The following is a 19,006-nucleotide window of genomic DNA, read 5'->3' as shown; positions in this document are numbered from 1 at the left end:
AGGTAAACGATTCTATATCTACCAGTCCCAGGGTTCACAGTGTCAAGGTATGTCTGGCCACTATACGAGCTTCACTCTGAGGTTCTCTCTTGAACGTCAGATATCAGCAGCCTGAACGTTGGAGGCTGCTTTCCCCTGCAGTGGGATGAGTGAGATGGGCTGGTGGTGTGTCCTCGGTCCATGGTGGCCTTAGATTCCACTGTCAGGGATCCTTTGCTGCTTTGAAATCCCTGATTTTGTATTCTTCTCCCATCCTGATAACTCTTCATCTCTGGGCATCATTGATCACATCATACTGTCCAAATTCTGTCCTGTCAGCATATTCCTTTGTTTCACAAAACCATCCTATGCACACATCCTAACTTGGACTTTATTGGTTTCTTTTAATTTGGTCCATCTATCAAAACTAGAAATCCCAAGGGCCCTTCAGTTGGGTGCTGTGACCTGGTTAACATGATGGAGTCCCTTGTCTCATGTTATGGAACAGTATGGTACATGTCTTTAATTTCCCAGCCTGTGCTAGATGCATTGAGCATTGAAGGAAACTGTCACAATCAGGCTTTTAGAAACCAATTAACACTTGCCATTATTCAAATGCATATCTTATTTCACCTACCATCCAATTCCCAAAAGCAAACCTCTATATACTATTTTCTAGCCATCAGATTAACATGATTTGCTGGGAAGCATTCAACATGGCTTTGTCAAAGGGTGATCATACCTCACCAACCTATCAGTTCTTTGAGGGCGTCATTAAGCAGGTGGATTGGAGTGATCCACTGACAATAGGAAAGGAAATGATCCTTCGGGCACAAAGTAAGACGATCCCTGAGCGAGGCAAAAAAGGGAAAGGGGCCAGGAGGCTTCCATGGCTGACCAGAGAAATCCAGGGCAGCCTAAGGGCCAAAAGGGGAGCACATAAAAAGTGGAAACAGGGTAAGATCACTAAAGATGAATATACCTCCTGTGCTCGTGCTTGTAGGGAGGCAGTTAGGCAGGCCAAAGCTACCATTGAGCTGAGGATGGCAACCCAAGTAAAAGACAACAAGAAATTGTTTTTTAGATATATTGGGAGTAAAAGGAAGGCCCAGGGAGGAATAGGACCACTGCTAAATGGGCAGAAACAATTGGTGACAGACAGGGGGGACAAGGCTGAACTCCTCAACAAGTTCTTTGCCTCAGTGTTCCTAAGAGAGGGGCAAGACAAGTCTCTCACTGGGGTTGTAGAGGCAGCAGCAAGGTGCCAGACTTCCATGCGTAGATCCTGAGGTGGTGCAGAGTCATTTGGAAGAACTGGATGCCTTTAAGTCGGCAGGCCCGGATGGGCTCCATCCGAGGGTGCTGAAGGCACTGGCCGACATCATTGCACAGCCACTGGCGGAAATATTCGAACGCTCGTGGCACACGGGCCAAGTCCCGGAGGACTGGAAAAGGGCTAACGTGGTCCCCATTTTCAAAAAGGGGAGGAAGGAGGACCTGGGCAACTATAGGCCAGTCAGTCTCACCTCCATCCTTGGTAAAGTCTTTGAAAAAATTATCAAGGCTCACATTTGTGAGAGCCCGGCAGGACAAATTATGCTGAGGGGAAACCAGCATGGGTTTGTGGCGGGCAGATCCTGCCTGACCAATCTAGTCTCTTTCTATGACCAGGTTACAAAACGCCTGGACACAGGAGGAGGGGTGGATGTCGTATACTTAGACTTCAGGAAGGCCTTCGATACGGTATCCCACCCCATACTGGTGAACAAGCTAGGAGGCTGTGATGTGGATGACTACACAGTCCGGTGGGTGGCGAATTGGCTAGAGGGTCGCACCCAAAGTGTTGTGGTGGATGGGTCGGTCTCGACTTGGAAGGGTGTGGGCAGTGGGGTCCCGCAGGGCTCGGTCCTTGGACCGATACTCTTTAATGTCTTCATCAGTGACTTGGACGAGGGAGTCAAATGTACTCTGTCCAAGTTTGCAGATGACACAAAGCTATGGGGAGAAGTGGACATGCCAGAGGGCAGGGAACAGCTGCAGGCAGATCTGGACAGGTTGGACAAGTGGGCAGAAAACAACAGGATGCAGTTCAACAAGGAGAAATGCAAAGTGCTGCACCTAGGGAGGAAAAATGTCCCGCACACCTACAGCCTAGGGAATGACCTGCTGGGTGGCACAGAGGTGGAAAGGGATCTTGGAGTCCTAGTGGACTCCAAGATGAACATGAGCCGGCAGTGTGACGAAGCCATCAGAAAAGCCAATGGCACTTTATCGTGCATCAGCAGATGCATGACGAAAAGGTCCAAGGAGGTGATACTTCCCCTCTATCGGGTGCTGGTCAGACCGCAGTTGGAGTACTGCGTGCAATTCTGGGCGCCACACTTCAAGAAGGATGCGGATAACCTGGAGAGGGTCCAGAGAAGGGCCACTCATATGGTCAAGGGCCTGCAGACCAAGCCCTACGAGGAGAGACTAGAGAAACTGGACCTTTTCAGCCTCCGCAAGGAAGGTTGAGAGGTGACCTTGTGGCTGCCTATAAGTTCATCACGGGGGCACAGAAGGGAATTGGTGAGTATTTATTCACCAAGGCACCCCCGGGGGTTACAAGAAACAATGGCCACAAGCTAGCAGAGAGCAGATTTAGATTGGACATTAGGAAGAACTTCTTCACAGTTCGAGTGGCCAAGGTCTGGAACGGGCTCCCAAGGGAGGTGGTGCTCTCCCCTACCCTGGGGGTCTTCAAGAGGAGGTTAGATAGGCATCTAGCTGGGGTCATCTAGACCCAGCACTCTTTCCTGCTTATGCAGGGGGTCGGACCCGATGATCTATTGAGGTCCCTTCCGACCCTAATATCTATGAATACACTTGGACTTCCAAAAAGCCTTACACAAGGTCCTCCATTAGAGGCTCTTAACTAAATTAGGTAGTCATGGGATTACAGGGAATGTCACTTTTGGGTTAGAAATTGGCTGGAAGATAGAAAGCAAAGAGTCAGCATAAATGGTCAATTTTCAGGATGGAAAGAAGTAAACAGCAGAGTTTCCCAGGGATCTGTGTTGAGACCAGTGTTGTTTTAACATATTTATAAATATGTTTCAGAAAAGGAGCTAAGTAGTAAGTATTGAGATGGCCACATTTACTGATGATAGAAAATTATTCAAAATGGTAGAGAACAAGGTAGACTCTGAAGAACTACAGAAGGATCTTGTAGGATTGAGAAAAAAGGGGAACTAAATGGGAGATGAAATTCAATGTAGATAAATGCAAAGTGATGAACCTGGGCAAAAGTAACTCAGACTACACTTTCACTATGATAGGCTCTACATTAGCTGTTACCACATAAAGGAAAAAGATCTGGGACTCATTGAGGACAGTTAACTATACCATCAGTTCAGTGCTCAGCAGCCATTAAATAGGCAAACAATATGCTAGGGATTATTAAGGAGGCTATTGTTAACAAAAGTGGAAGTATTGTCATTCCCCCCTTTATAAATCCAGGTGCATCCAAACCTTGACTACTGTGCCCAATTCTGGTCCCCACACCTGAAAAAAAGGATATAAAAGAACTAGAGAAGGTCCAGAGAAAGGCAAAAAGGATGATCAATTGTATAAGGGGCTACCATATGAGAAGAGACTAAAGAGACTAGGCCTATTCAGTTCAGAAAAGAGACTCTTGAGGGAGGCACGATAAGGTTTTATAAAATCTAAATGGTGAAGATAAATAGTGATTTTTTTTGTTTACTGTCCCTCACAGCACAAGAACTAGGAATCACAAAATGAACTAGTAGGTTGGTTTTTACATACAGCATGTAAAGTGTGGAACTCATTGCCACCAGCTGTTGTGGAAGCTGACAGTTTAGCCAGATTCACAAAGGAATTGGACAAATTCTTGGATGAAAGGGGCATTCTAGCTATTGAGCACAGAAGTTAAGGATAGATAGTTGAAGGACTCTATTAGGGAGTGCTATTAGGGACTCTATTCAGATCCTGAGACTGTTAACCTATGACAAAAGGTGAGTGATACCCTAAATTGATGGCTTCTGATGAAAGTCCTCTTATACCAGTATTTCAAAGCTACTGCCAACACCCATCAGCTTGCATCGTCCTTTCCAGGGTAAGTCTAACCTGCTGACTTTCATTCAGTTAACAACATTGAGAAATCAAGGAAACCAGTCTAATCTGTAGTCACTGAAAGGATCCACATACTTTTTCTATTATTTGTTAGGTAGGAATATTTATTATCCTTAAAATGAGAAACACATTGACTATTCCTCAGTGGAGTTGGTATTTAAGTCAGCCACACTGCACAGTAAACAATTACAAAGAGGGCTAACAGCTTGCATTGGAGCCCCCAGTGGGTGGAAGTTAAAGTTAGACAAATTAAACCTTGAAATGAAATGTGATTCCCTAGCAATAAGGACAATTAAACACTGGAGTCTTTAAAATTAAAGTAGATGGCTTTTAATAGATATTCTTTAAACATTCCTGAGGGAACCTTTCTATAACATGTATATCGTTGTAATCATCATTAGCAGTCTCTTGATACAAGAAAGACAGACTTCCAAGAAATAGGAAGTCATCAGTGAGCCTGTAGATTACTGAAGAGGCTGATCTGAGAGCTGCATGTTCAATTGCAGACATGGCGCAAAGTTTTGGGTGGAAGGAGTAGATCCTGGTGATGGCAGATCACAGTTATTTTCCTTTGTCTCTCTTGTCTATCTGCCTCCATAGCAAGATGAGTTTGCTCAAAATTATCAATGCCTTGTTATGTATCATCATGCCAATGGGTAACGCTTCAGTGCTTGTGTATCCCACATATTGATGTTAATACTGCACTTCTTCAGATTGGTCTTCAAGGTGTCTTCAACTCTTCTTTTGCCCACCTCTAGAATGGTGACCATCACAGAGTTAGGAGTATAGGACCTGTCTTGGTGTCATGCTAGGTCATGGGCTACTGCAGGATCAATGTGCTGACCAGAGTTAAAAAGAGAGAGAGAGAGAGAGAAATCTAGGGACAATCCAGATTAGGAATCCTGGAGATCAATCCAAGGGTGAGGTCTAGGAAGAAGCTGAGTCCAGAAGCCAAGCAATCAGGCAAAGAGCAGACACACCTAGCGAACCGGGATGAGAAGCTGAGAAATTTAGCAGACAGTGGAGTCAGAGCACAAGCCAGAGGGAATATGAAAGCAGTCTGGGATTGATTTAAAATTTGAGCCCTTTATCCAAACACTTCTTGTTCCTGTGAAGCAGTTTATTTGGGGGTAGTGGAGAGACAGCTAACCCCGACTGGCCACTACAGTGACAGGCAGTGGGAGAAGGATTAGACTCTGCTGGAGGCTTTAGGCTAGTCTTGTCCTGTTTAGGCACTTGGCTATGGAATGGCAGGCCTGGATGGATGGCTGTATTCACCAGAAGAAAACACCAGATTCAAAGCCATGGCCTAATATTTGGGATTTGAGGTATTTTCAATATATTAACCAAGTTTAACACCCAAACAACAAGTTAGGCATCAAAACAACCTGGTAGACAAAGTTTGGTTTGCATCCTGATGTCATGATCATTGAAGATACTAATTTGGAGACATCTAAAGGCAGCACTGTTAGATTTTCTCTCTTGTTACATCATTGTGTTTACTTATGGGAAAAGATGGCCAGCTAGATAGGGGAAATACTCAACTTTCTCCAAGCTTTGCTCTCTAATTACGATATGTGGAGGGAACAGCTGGCTAGTTTGGAGTGGGTTGGTAACCTATCTTAGTTTTTGTGAATTGATAGTGAATCCAAGCTTGTAATATGTTTCTCATAAGCAAATCAAAATGAGCTCTTTAATTGAGTGGGCACAAATTATACAACCATCCTCATATAGAAGATCAGGAATGGAGGCAATTATCTTGAATTTTGAATATAATGAGTTGATGTTAAAGAAATGTCCATCCATGCAATATTAGATGAGTACTTCAGATGTAAGTTTATCAGAAATGATGTATGGTATAGTTGCAGTATAGATGGAAGAGGGTTGGTACAATCATACAACCTTGCTTGACTCCAGTTCTAATAGTGAAGGGGTCTATTTAGAAGCATAAGACAGTGCTGCTGTGTCTTTATGAATACGCCTAATAATCATAACAAATTTTGGAGAGCATCCAAAAGTAATGCCTTATCATTCATAAGGCATCTGTATTAACAGAGTCAAAGGCCTTAGTCAGATCAATGAAAGCCACATAAAAATCTCAGTGTTTCTTGAAGTACTTCTCCTGCATCCGTCTAGTGACAAAGATTATATATATTTTACCTTTGAGTGGTCTGAAACCATATTGGTACTTGAGTAGATTCTCTTCAGGGAGGAAAGTAAGTCTATTAAGGAGAATGTGGGCAAGGATCTTCCCAGGTATGAATGGGCATTTTACACCACAAATTGCTGCAATCTGATCCATCTTCTTTCTTGAATATAGTAACAATTCTAGCATCTCTCAAGTCACTGGGAATCTGTTCATATTTTCAGATTTTCCATAATAACAATGTATAGTTGGGGAGAAAGATTTGCTTTGCTAAGAAGTTACAGATGGTATTCCAATAGGACCACATGCTTTGTTGTTCTTCATTTGCTTAATGGCGTTCAAGGCCTCTTGATAAATTAGTGGATTTGCAAGGAATGACTTCAATGATACTGCTACACAAGCAAGTCAAAACCCAGGTGCTTACAGGGCTGAAGTCGGAGCTAATAATTGTTAGTTCCTGGCACCAAAAACAGGCTAGGGTCTCAAACTGGTATTCAGCTGATTGTTGGCCTATGTGGCACACAAGCCACACTCTGAGACACCAATGTAGCCCCATGGCCAGGGCTAAAAGTTAGCTAATCATCACCCTGCCCCATACCTATCTGTCACGGCAGGGTCCTCGCAGAGGGCCGTGATCTCCTTGAGGTCCCTCGCTCCGTGTCAGGCCGGCCCAAGGCACCCTCTTATTCTCGCCCGCCACGTCTTGTTGGTAAATATAAAGGTTGGGAGGCTGCCTATGACTCCCTGGGCACGGCTACTCGGGACCTCTGTCCCCGTGGTTCTCCCGGACCCCCTGGGGGTCTCCTGATATGGTGGGTGTTCCCCAGACACCCTCGCCTTGTGGGCTATATGTGGCTCCTACCTCCCCTGATACCATGCCTCAAGCCTCACAGATGTTCTGGACGTTGGTCCATCAGAAACCACACCCATTCTCCCAGGCCTCCTCTGTAGTCTCGCCCACTCCTGGGCCTCCCCTGTAGTCTAGCCCACTCCTGGGCTCTCTCCAATACCCAGCCTCTCACTGGGACTCTCAACCAGCCCACTCTGGGCCTTCCCTGATGGCATGGTCCTGCTCAGGGGCTCTCTAGCAGGCCTCCGGTCCTTCAGGCCAACCGCACGGGTACCCTCTCTGATACGGGCTCACCGCGCTGCTACTCCCTGTTGTCTTGGGGGCAACCGCAGCGCCTTGCCTCTGTCTGAGGGGTGTTGCCGCACTAGCCCGCTCTAGGGCTCCTCAACACAGCCCCACTCTAGGGCTCCTCAACACAGCCCCACTCTAGGGCCGGGGTCTACGCACCCCGCAAGTGATGCCCTTGCCGGCATCTGCTGCGCCTGTCCTGGGCTCCCTAATATGGCACTCCCCCTCTTTGGGGCTCGCCGTGCCCCCCCTGGGCTTCTCAATGAAATCACCCCTCGCTCTGGGGCCGGGGTCTATGTACCCCGCACGCAATCCGGGGTCTATGTCCCCTGTCTGCAACCTACTGGTTGCGCCCGCGACCCACTGGCTGTGCTCCTCACCGCCAGTTGCTCCTGCACTGACGTGCAAGCTGCGCCTTCCCTGGCGCTGTGAAAATAATGCGCCCTCTTGGTGCTAGCCTGCGCCTTCACTGGCGCTAGGGCACCCCACACTCTCTGGGGTCCCTATGAGGACACTGCACCCTCTTATGAGGGCAATGCGCCCTCCTGTGCTAGGGCTCCCCACACTCTCTGGGGTCCCTATACGAGGCATCCTCCAACCCCTACAGCCTCACCCAAGCCTCCGGGTGTAACCAACAGAGCCAAACAAACTCAAAGTACAAGCCTCTAGGCTATAACATAACTACGAGCTGCATGGCCATAACTAAACTCAAAGCCCTATGGCTCCAACAACATTGCTCAATGTAACCGCGGTACTTGCTCTTAGGCTTCTCTCTGCATCCTCACTCCAGGAGCTCCTGCCTCCCAAGCTGCTGGCAGGGAACTGCCAGCCTGGCTTCAGCCCTGGGCTTTATAAGGGCCAGGCCCTGCCCCCTACAGGCAGCTGGCTCCGCTTAGTTGCTCCGGCAACCCGCAGCTGTGCTCAATTGGCTCTGCCAGGGCTCTCTCCCTGGCAGTTTCTCCTCTCTAGGAACAGGCACTAAGGTGCCCTGCGACACTATCACATTCAATTTAGGGCTCCATACAAACTGGTCATAAATATAGTCTACATTGTAAGTGGAATATTGCATTAAATGTTCTATATGTCAATTATATGTAGAACATTTTATGGTTGGTCTGTATGTGTAGCATGCTTGACACTTATGCCTTAATTAACACTTTAATTATGGCAAAAATGTAACATGTAGAGGAGACCTTAAATTCAAATATTCACAGAAAACTAATTCAGAGTTCCAGACCCACTCATATGTGTAATTATGAGCCAGACATGACTTGATACAAAAGATAATGAAGTTGTTAAAAAAGAGAAAAGAAAATGTTCCCCTCTCCTCACTATTTCCAGCATTAGAGCAAAATCAGTTTATGCAGGCCATTAACCTGCTGCATCTATGTCACCTATTCCTTGACAGTATTGCAAATACTAAACCCCTGCTTTCTTTCATCTCTTTCACCCCATGCATACTATTCATTACCTTGAGCACTGAAAAGTGCAGCAGGAAAAAAGGGCCCTGCTGTCATCAACAAAAACCTATAATAATCCCAATGCCTGAAAATACAATTTAAGATCAGTTTACTAGCTAAGTCTTCTTCCAGGGAACTGTATTATTTTCTTACACAATAAAGTTAGCTTCTTCATATTCAAAATAAATATTGATTAAGATGATGAGGTAGCCTTCTCAAACTTAAGAATTTTCCATCACATAACTTGCTGTTTCAAATTTTATTATTTTGAAAGTCATCCCTTTAGTTTTAAGAACTTAGTAAAATGAGAAATCTTTGTTAGACAAAAGTGGTAAAATGAGTTTGATTTCTGAATAACCTTCTTCTAGTGTATAACCATGTGTTTGCATATTGAACTTGTACACTTCATTTTTTTCTGGTAAATACCTGCACATGGATCAGTATTGAACACCACAATCATTAAGTCCCTCTCTACTGAATTATAAATACACTAATAGAAGATTCTTAATGTAAAAGGAGGTACAATTCCAACCTTGAAAATGTACATGAAACACACTCATTGAACTCATTTGAACTCTAAATTGATTTCTGTTAAACATCACTCAAGGCTAAGTGAATTTCAGTTAAAAAGTTACTGTTGCATCATCTGTCCCTGTAACAAGGATGTCAAAAATAGCCTCTGGTCTACCTCCAACTGAGCAATTCTTATCTTTTCCAGAAACCCATCTGCTGTAGCATCAATGAAGACACTTTTCCCTGAATATATTTTAAATGAATTGACATTTATTTTAGATACATTAATATGTGTGTGTATTAAATCTGTTTGTCACTTTATATTTGAAAGTATATACAAACCACAAAAAGTCTGTCTTCTTGTTTTGGTCCATGAAGTTTATTTAAGGAAGATTTGTAAAACAAAGTCTTTCAAAATGCTTAATTTATTTGCTAATTCTACTTCTGAAATGAGTAACTGTGATGGCTGTATGTGTTGTAGGGCTTGCTACCACTGCCCTGAGCTCGTCTGCCTACAGGCGGCAACAGGGTGGACCTCGGCTTTGGATCACCTGGTCTGCCAGGAAGTTGGTCTTATGTTTTCTCACCGGTCATGACTTTAATGAAATATATTCCCAGGAGGCACTGCCCACGGTGATCCTGCCTGGTCTCAATCCCTGTTTCTTCTGTGGGGCTCCAAACCTTCCCTTTACCCCAACCCAGCCTCTCCAGGTGGTACTCACAAAATTCTTCTGCAGCCAGGTTGCAGTGCTGCCTGTTGTGGTGTTATTTGGCCCTCTACCCCAGGGTGACCTTTGGTTTTGATTAGGTACAGCCCTTCCAGGGCTGGTCTTGGCCTGTGCTCAGATATCAAAAGAAAAGGCAGAAAAAGGCAAAGAAAAATGTGACTGCTCTCAGCCTTCTTGTCAGACTCCATCCATGTCCCCTTTACCCGGAATCAGGTTTTCAAAATCCCAATCGCTATGATCAAGACAAATCCCTTAGTCCAGTCTTTCTTATGCACCAGCCTTTCCTGCACCCCTATGAACATTCCCAGTCTCCTTGGGGTCTCCCCTATGTGCAGGAAGGCTCTACCTGTAACTGTAGCTTTCTGTCAGGCCCTCCTCCAGATCCTGTGTTGAAAATTCCACTCCAGAGATTATCACAGGCCTTGTGGACTCCCTCACTCTGGATCCTCAGCTGCAGCTCTGTTCCAGAGATCACCACCAGCCATGTGTGTGCAGGCCTCTGCCTGCCGCCTGCTCAGGGTCACTCCCACTACACTCCTCAGGCAGATTCTGGAGCCCTTGACTGCAGAGATGCTCAGCCACTCCTCTGTCTCTGTGGCCTGCAGGGAACTGACCCCTCTCTGTCCCTCTCCGTGCCTGGAAATACCTTTGGGCAGCCTTCCCCCTCCAATCCTGAGTGAGATGCTGCTCCAGAAGTGGGGTGGGTATTTTCCTTCCCTTCCAGTGTCCAGCTGCAGCCCTGTCAGCCCTCCATGTTGTGAGGTTTGTCTCACTCCTTCACAGTAATTTTTCTGTAATGTAGATGATATGGGAGGGACGAGAATCTCCTTGATATTCTAGGTTAAATGTAGTCCAAGCCTAAGCAAATCTGACAGCAACCACTTTCACCAGAACAGAATGAGGTCCTTATTTATTGGATATGCTGGTTGATTACAAATGTTATGAAGAATGTAACCAGGTATTTGTCTGCGTGTCTTATGCAAATTATATAATTTCATTATGAGACTGTTCTACTGTCTAGCATTCTTTTCACTTGTGCAATTGGGAAACATATTTAATGTCACAGATCTCAGAACACTTTCTTTATCAATATGAAATCATTTGCTCTGTTGTCCTTATCCAGTTATGTTACCCTTCCCATATCTAGTATGTCATGTTCTCTGATCCAGATGTACTAAACATCACCTTTATCCATCAAGGATGAAATGTTTCCTGATGTGGCTTAAATGCTATGGAACGACAGATGAAAAACAAATTCATTACATTGTTGTTCTTCCTTTGAGGAGATTAAGACATTAAGATGAATATATTATCAATTGTAATGAATAATTCCATAATTATTTGGGTTAAATCAAATGTATGCTGAAATGCCCACATAAGCTGTTATTAACAGAGAGTTCCAAATGCAATATTGATTTGAGTTTGGGCACTGAGAAAATTAACATTTTTTTCTGATACTGATGTGACATCCATTGGGAGGACAGACATTACCTAGAGCAGGGGTGTCCAACCTTTTTGAATGTGGGGCCAGATCATGAACTTTTTATCACCCAGTGGTCCCACGAGCCATATTCAAAGACCTCACAGGAAGCGATACCACATCACCCCCCAAAATGAAAGCACAGTGTTTACTTTTGTTTCCCATCACAGCACCTCAGGCCTCAGAAAATGGCTTGGAGGGCCGCATGGCGGCCCACAGGCTGTAAGTAGGACAAGCTGACCTAGAGCTTCAATTTGGCAGATATCTTAAGCTAAGACAAGCTGGTTAATTTTAAGGATCGTCCCAAAGCCAACACTGGATTTGAATGTCAAATACAGATATGGATACTTACTACCTATCTTAAAAATGAGCCTAATCAACATTTCAGTTTCAAACTCTTTGAATTGAAGGGGTCAAACACCAGATCCAAACTCTGGATTTCCCAAATGTCAAAGAACTGATATTCACAGCTAATGTTTGCCACATTAAAAAAGTTTAAGCAGTGAAGGATGCTATTAAGACAATAGTAAGTTTTTTTCCTCTAGGGATTTTAGTTCAGGCTTATCTCTAGTCAGAAATGATAAGAGAGATCACTGAAGATTAAAACTGTAAAGTGGCAAAAAGTACAAATGATTTTTCCAGTATACTAGTCACAATGAGGGACAATGAAAGGAAGATGTAGCATATTGGTTAACCAAACAGAAGGAGACAGTAACATGTCTAAAGGTTACATCACTAGAAATCCAGTGATCTAGAATTTAATTCTGTATCCACCAATAACTTCCTTCTCAACTTTTAGCAAACCAATCTATTTCAGAATCTCCTTTTATAGAAGGGAAATAATATTTACTCCTCTCACAGCTATACTGACTAACAAAGCTACTAGTATACTGGGATGTATTAACAGGGATGTTGTAACCAATTTATGGAAAGTCATTCTTCTACTCTGTTCAGCAACAATGAGACCTCATATTAAGTACCATGTCCAGTTTTGCTCAGAATCATTCAGCAAAGATGTGAACAAACTGGAAAAAGTCAAGAGGGAAACAACAAAAATTAGTGAGATCAATAGTTAAGGAAAGCTTGAGAAGATTGGGAGGGTGGTGTGGGAGAAGTTTGATAACAGTCTTCAAATACTAAAGTTGGAGAGTTAAGGCAAAGTAATTCTATGAACGTATTGTTGTAAATTGCACTGGTAGGTTGCCTAGCAAAAAGCAAGAGCTGGAACCAGAAGTAGGGAAAAGAATTAATTAGGACAACTGAGCACAGTGAGACTCAGGTGAAGAGAAGGGATTAACAATTGGGACTTTCAGTGAAGATGACTGTACTGGACTGCCTTAGGCTAAACAGGACTCCCCCTACAGTATTTGCCCTAGGCTGCTGCAGAGTAGGACAGAGACAGACAGAGAAACAAATCACAGAGCCAGTCTTTCCCATCATCTCAACAACCCATTATCCCTTTTTTAGTAACAAGGCAATTTAGAAGAGGAATATGATTCAAAAGTAAATGGATAAATAGGGGTAGGGTACACTTTGAATCAAGGCCCTATTTTGAAAGGAAACTTGACCAAGAGAGAGAGGTGCGGGGGGGGGGGGTGGAGGGAGGCAGACCCTCCTTCCTTCCAACTCTAGCCCCACCCCCCAGTGAGTGGGTGCAATGTTGGGAGGAAACAGAACTAGTGACACATTAGATGAGAAGACTGGGGATGAGAACAGGGAGCTATTAGGATGGGCAGGGCATTGGACATAAAAAGAAACACAGGAAGGAGCAAGCTGCAAATATTTATTCAGTCTTTCAAAGACAGGGAAAAGGGATAGCTATGTGGTTACATGTGTTGGGATTGAAGAAGTGTAAAATTTTTAGTGCTATCACAGGCTTAAAGTGTATTTGAAAATTCACTCAATCTATAAAAATGAAGATAGTCATTGCATTTTTCTTGCCTACCTAGATTTAAGCTCTTCAAGACTGGCACTGTCTATTGCTTTGCACTTGCACAGTGCTTTTACTTATATTACTAGCTCCAATTGTTATTAAAAATAGAAAAAAAAGTATTAATATTCAAAGAATCTGTTTGCACTTAGTCATTTCTGAAAAGCAGCAGCTTTCATTGCATATGTGAGATATTTGGCAAATAAGAAGAGTCATAGCTGAACAAAGAATTGATGAACAGAGTCCTCATTTCATAAGTGTCAATGAGAAGCAGAACATTTCTTGTTTACATATGCGTGGTTATTTTTTATCTCCATTTAACAGAATTATTTTTTAAATAATTTAATTTGATCTTGGCTTTCACCTTAAATATACCACCACTGGAGGCATTCTCGCTAAAATTAATTGATATGAATGACACTGCTTGATATGTTTTAATTAGTAAATTATACTTCTAAACTCTTTTAAACAATCAAGTGAATGTAATGCACTGAAGCCATACTACTATGGACCAAAGGTGCAGCCATCTCATGTAGGTCATTGCAGAGATAGGCTTTGCTTCTGCTGGATCCGCAGAATATCTGGGTAAAAAACATAGATTATGCCACACTGGGGAAAATCTCTCACTCTCAGGGCACAGAAGAGGCAATCTGGGCCAATATATTTACTTAAACAGAAAATAACCCTGATTATAAGATGACTCCCTGATAATTAGATTCTATATATGGAAAAGAAAAATTATACATTTGTTATAATTTTCCAGGTATAGAATCTAATTATTGGACTTTTGCCTTGAATTTGTCCCCCTCCAAATGCTATAGCAGGGGAAATAAATCTGGAGGGTCTCTGCTTCCCCCAGCCTTATCCCTTGGCAGCCCCTTCTCTCTCTCCTTATTGTCAGAACCTACTCTCCCTGAGCACATGGAAGGGAGGAAAACATTTGAAAACAACCTTGAAATTAAATATGCCTGTACCAATTTACATATAGTACTCATGTACTTGGTTTATTCAGAATTGATGCATGCTACCTTTCTTTTGAAATTGCTTCAAGTTTTAACACACATAATCCATAAACACACTATTGAGCAGCACTTTGGCACTTGCTCATATGTAGTACAAACTATGCATGCTATTAGTCCAAAGCCAAAAGCTTATGATTTACCACATAGTTCATTGGGCTGCACCCCACCAGAGTCAACAGCATTTCAAGCCATAGTGACCCCATAGCCCAGCACTGTTCAGTATGTGTATATACTCCAGATAACCACCACAAAGGTGCATGAGCTAATTAGTCCCTACTCATGATTGGAACCAGGTGTATTCTTGTCACAAGAACTGTGACCTTCCAAAAATGTATATGCAGATAAGATGCAGGGTAACCTGGCCTGGCTTCACATCATGGGAAGTGGTGCCACAATAACCATATGCACCAGGCTGAGACATAGGCTGACAAAGGGGTTCTGCATGAACTGTGTGCAATGTTGTGGCTCTCTATGACTTAAAAAAGAGTTAGTGGTGAGAGATAACTGCACTTAATGGGAATTACTATATGTCTTATTCAGATGAACTACTGTGGCAGGGAACCAGTGGTGCCTGCTACTTTAAGGGCTAGATCAAGCAGCCAGCAGGTGTTTGATTATGGTGGCCATTTTAGAACTCTGGCTGACTATATAAACAAGAGCTGTTTGGTGTTGGGGGCCAGGCAAGAAACATTGCCTGGCTGAGCTGCTGCATGGGAACACCTTGCAGGTAGGAGCAGGAGGCTCTGGTCCTGGGCATGACCTAAGATTGGACCTTGCTGGGAGTGGGTGGTCTGGTGGGGCTCCCAGTGGTGTGGAAACCCCAGGAAAATTCCAGGCCAGTTACCACCCCAGTGAAAGATGGATAGGGGCGCCTTAATTCCAGCCCTCACCTTCGGGTGGGTTATATGATCCATCTCATCCAGGGCAGGCCAGGTAATCTTCTTGGTAGGAACCCAACTGGTAAGTGCTGGGGCCAGGACCCAGATAGGGGTCAAAAGGCCCAGGGGCCCACCACAAGGATGCCCATATAGAGAAAAGAAATGTGGGGTCCTGACTGGCCTGAGACAGGGCCAGGGCTTAAGGGGAAGCCAAAGGTCCCAGGGAAGGGATCACAGCTAATGGTCAAAAGGGATGGTTGAGTTGGCTGCCTGAAATGTCATCTGAGAGGCTTGGACCACGGTGTAGGGGTGGAACGGAGCTGCAGATAGCACCCCCCCCCCCAATTTTGGGGTGTATAATGGGCAGTCTCCCATGTAATTATCATGTCAATATTATTATATCAAGGTGTGGCAGGAGATTGAAGCAGCTGGCTTACCCATAGACGGGGGTCAGGCTGGTGCTTTAACAGGGCATGAAAGCTTGCCCCGTCACAACTACACTAAACTATTCTTGTGGTAGTTTCCATCAGCAGCATGGCTTCTTGACTTCTTTTTGGCTAAGATCAAGTGTAGTGGCTGGGCAGAGGCCTGGCTTACTGTCTGGATTGATGCCATGAGCATCGGAGGATGTAATTTTTTTTAATATAAAAGTGGAACATTTTGATAACCTTGTTGCTTTTCCTAAGCAGAAGTCTTGGTAAATGTTGGTCCCGGAGCCGAGAAAATTATGAGAATTTTTGGAAGATGTATGCAGCAGTAGGTGAGAGAGAATAATTAAAGGGGTTAAGACTTACTGAGGAAAAAAAGACAAGAAAAAGACAAGAATTATTCAAGTGCACACAGATATGTTTGAGCTGGAAAGACAGAAAAATGCTTGGAGTATTATGTACAAAAAGTTATGTCTCTTGAAAAGATACACAATAAATACAGTATATGGACAGAATCATGGAGCGCTTGAGTGGCAATGAAGGCAGATGAGAGGAGTCCTTGTGGGATAGTGCACTTACTATCAGTAATCCAAGTAGGGCCACACGGAGGGTTTACAATGTATTTCAGACAGCCCAAACTCTGTAGCAAGTGTGGGCAGGAAGACATCTGGCTGCTTGCCTCTAGTACACAATATGCTACATATGTTAAGGGAAATGGCACAGGGTGGCAGAATACCAAGAAGTACTGAACTATGTTATTTGTGGCAAAGAGGGACACTTGCAGCACTGATGCCTTTGGTCCTTCTCAAATAAAGCTAAAACTACACAGGAGCAGCAGAAACAGGAAAGAAAAAGTGGGGAAAAAGAAGATGTTGACTCAGAATGTATAACACAAGAGGAGATGCCACAAGAAGGAAGATCCAGGGAGGAAGAGAATTAAATTTCAGTAATCAAAGCAGTACAGCTGGTGACAGAAGAGGCAAGAGAAGAAAAGATAAGTGGAACAAGTGACTGAAATAGAGAAGAGAGAAGGGAAAAAAGAGAGAATGCTACAGGAAGGAGAAGGAGGAATGGGGACAAAGGAGGAGAAAGAAGAGATCCAATTTGGGAAAAGAAAGATATCACATACTAGTAAGCTTAGAAAGAATAAGGTCAAAATAGAGAGAGAGATGGGGAGGGAAACTGCTTGACAAAAAGCTCATCAGAGCCAGTGTGGGCTGGGACTAATGCAAAGGAGAAAAGGGACCTTTCTTGATTGTCAAAGCCATAGAACAACTGGCAGACTACAGGAATGTGAAGAAGGGGAAAATCAGGGGCTGACTACATCAAGCAAAAGCATAGAAGAATTGTAAAGTGGTAGGCACATGTAATTTAAAATGGACAAGAATGACTCTGTTGCATCTATAAGTGTAAGAAGTGAGTTATTAAGGAAGCGGTGGGGAAAAAAAATGCCAATATTGTGTGGGGTAAAGCAGACATGTTTACAGGAGTGTGGAATCTATGGGAGAGGGATTGCAAGCATTTTATGAACAGAAGGGGATGGGGACCATTGTGGTGGGTAGAGTCAGATGTAAAAGAAGTAAATGAAGCCACAATTTTGCTCATGAATGAGGAAATGGAAGTGCACCAAATACAAGTGATGGTAGAAAGTAGATTGTAATGGATAGTGGTAGGGTTTGAAAAGAAAGTTGTAGAAAATTTTAATATATACATGCCAGCTGAAAGAAAAGAAAGAATTGCCCTGTTTGAGAAATTAAAGGTGTATGTAGGCAGAGGCAGGCACAGCATTATGGAGGGGCATTTCAATTGAATTATTAAGGAGAGGGATAGGAAAGGGAATGGAGGGGATGGGGATCTAGAAAGCTTGTCAAAGGTACTAGTTAACATAAAAAAAATAGGTTTAAAGGAAGTATGAGCTGGTGAGGTGATTGTGAGGATGGAACTGAGGGGGAGACAGGTGTCAATGCCTATTTTTGTATTAATGTAAAATGGGTCAGGGATTGGAAAGAAGGAGATCTTAGAAGTGACCATCAGCAAATGCCCAGATGTTGAGAATGGAAGTGAGTTTAGATAAAAGCCAAGGTAGGGGGAAAGGGTTGTGGAAGTGAAATATTCAATAACTACAAGATGAGGAGACCTGTCAAGGATATGTGGAGCTGTATAAAGGGTGGAGGGCGATGAAGAAATACTACAAAAGTATCTGGGAGTGGATCAGGAGGAGAAATAGAGATTTTTTTTAAAAGAAATATTGGTTGAAGGGAAGTGAAGAAGGGGGTAGAAGAGCTAGAAGAACTACAGGCAGGGACACAAGAATTATTAAAGGACATGCTTAGAGGAGTACAAGTAAATAAAGAACTGGAAGATATAAAGTGATGGGCAGAAGAATGGTTCAAAAGGAAAACATCAGAAAATCTTTCTGACTAGAGCACCTTGGGTGGAGAAGGGGGAAGGGTGGTATAAGTATTTTTCAGCAAAATTGAAGAAAAGAAATAAGGAACGGAAAGCAGGAGAACTGAAGAAGGAACCTGAGTAGAAGAGAGTGTGAAGGTGCTGGACACAGTAGCAGAATTTTATAATCAGCTGTACAAAAGAAAAAGAGTAGATGGAAGAAAAATGAAGGCATTCCTTGACAACATAAAGGAAGGAGTAAGGGTGGAAAGAAACAAGCATTGGAGATTTATGAGAGAGATGTAGGATGGCTTAAAAGCTTGCAAGAGAGGGTAGACACCAGGAATAGCATAGGCACCAGGAAGTGATCGACTTCTGGTGGAATTCTATGAAAAATGTTGTCAATGGCTGGGGACAGATCTAATAGAGACATACAGGACACATCTACACATTTACACGTTGCCATAAAGTGACATTGCTATGACACCATGCTTTAGTACTTCCTTTTGGAAGTAATTGCCTGTACTGTGTTGTGTGCACTGCATACAGTTAGATTTCTCTGCTACATCACCATAGCAATGTGCTGTACTGGGGGGAGCATGCCACTACAGCGATGTAGCTGCCAATTGTGTAGACCGTCATGATGGCTATGTTGTAGTGTGCCGTATAATAATGTAGCACATCACTATATCACTATAAGGCAATATATAGATGTGCCCACAGGGAAATAATAGAGGGTGAAGAGATAGGAGAGGATTTTTCAAAAGGTATGGTAATTTTGATAT

This window comes from Alligator mississippiensis, chromosome 5, assembly GCF_030867095.1.
Source record: "Alligator mississippiensis isolate rAllMis1 chromosome 5, rAllMis1, whole genome shotgun sequence".
In the NCBI taxonomy this organism is placed as follows: domain Eukaryota; kingdom Metazoa; phylum Chordata; order Crocodylia; family Alligatoridae; genus Alligator; species Alligator mississippiensis.
The sequence above is the reverse complement of the archived record's forward strand: the minus strand, read 5'-3'. Positions refer to the sequence as shown.